General features: G+C 43.6%; 1 non-coding gene across 1 annotated transcript; it reads left to right on the plus strand.

Moving 5' to 3' along the window:
- The first annotated feature begins 502 nt into the window (after positions 1-502).
- On the plus strand, positions 503-609 carry LOC128128225 (small nucleolar RNA R71). Its single transcript, XR_008226087.1, has one exon. It is a non-coding gene; the product is annotated as a small nucleolar RNA R71 (small nucleolar RNA).
- Positions 610-899: the final 290 nt, after the last annotated feature.

Here is an 899-nt window from a genome sequence, read left to right on the forward strand (position 1 = left end):
CACCGGCTCCTCTTTTTGGTAAAAGCCTCTTCCTTTTTGTCTGTACTTCTCCTCCTTGGCCTTCTTATACTCTTCGTAAGGCAGCCACTCCTTCTTTTGTTTGCGCCAATCTTCATCATACCGGTCACCACTCGAATAACATACTTGTGCCTTTTTGTTGCCGTTCTCATCCAAATCGCAATCTCTAGTGAGGTGAGGTCCATTGCAGTTTTCACAACCCACCCGTATGGCATGAATAGTTTGATCCATTTTGTCCATTCTCCTATCCATGGTTTTTAACATGGCCATGACTGCGGATAAATCTTCAGTAGCAGCGTACGCGGCTCCCCTCGTGACATCATTCCTAGGGTTGTGGTATTCTCTAGAGTGTTTAGAGAATTCTTCAATTAATTCTTTAATCACCGGGGGTGGCTTCTTTGTAAGTGGGCCTTGTGAGTCTAGCAACTGCCGGGTTGTGACATTGACTCCATCATAAAAGATGGAAACTTCTTGCTGGCTGTTTAGATCATGGTGTGGGCAATTTCGTAGCAGACTTTTGTACCTCTCCCATGCTTCATATAAAGATTCTCCAGCTTGCTGTTCAAAGTTTGCAATGGCCTTCTTGAGTTTGGCTATTTTGATGGTGGGCAAAAGTGATCTATAAATTCTTCCTTCATTTTGGCCCAAGTAGTGACTGACCCGGGAGGAAGTGATTTGAGCCAGTCTTTAGCAGCACCCTTGAAGGTTACCGGAAGCATCCTAAGTAGTTGAGTTTCGCGGGTTACATTTGGAATGTTGAAATAATCAGCAACATCATTTACTTCATCCAAATGTTTGTAGGCATCTTCATGATCTTTCCCATAGAAAGGTATTTCCTTAAGCGTAGCTAGGATATGACCTTTTAGCTCGAAGGTAGCAGT

Source organism: Lactuca sativa, chromosome 8 (assembly GCF_002870075.4).
Source record: "Lactuca sativa cultivar Salinas chromosome 8, Lsat_Salinas_v11, whole genome shotgun sequence".
Lineage (NCBI taxonomy): Eukaryota > Viridiplantae > Streptophyta > Magnoliopsida > Asterales > Asteraceae > Lactuca > Lactuca sativa.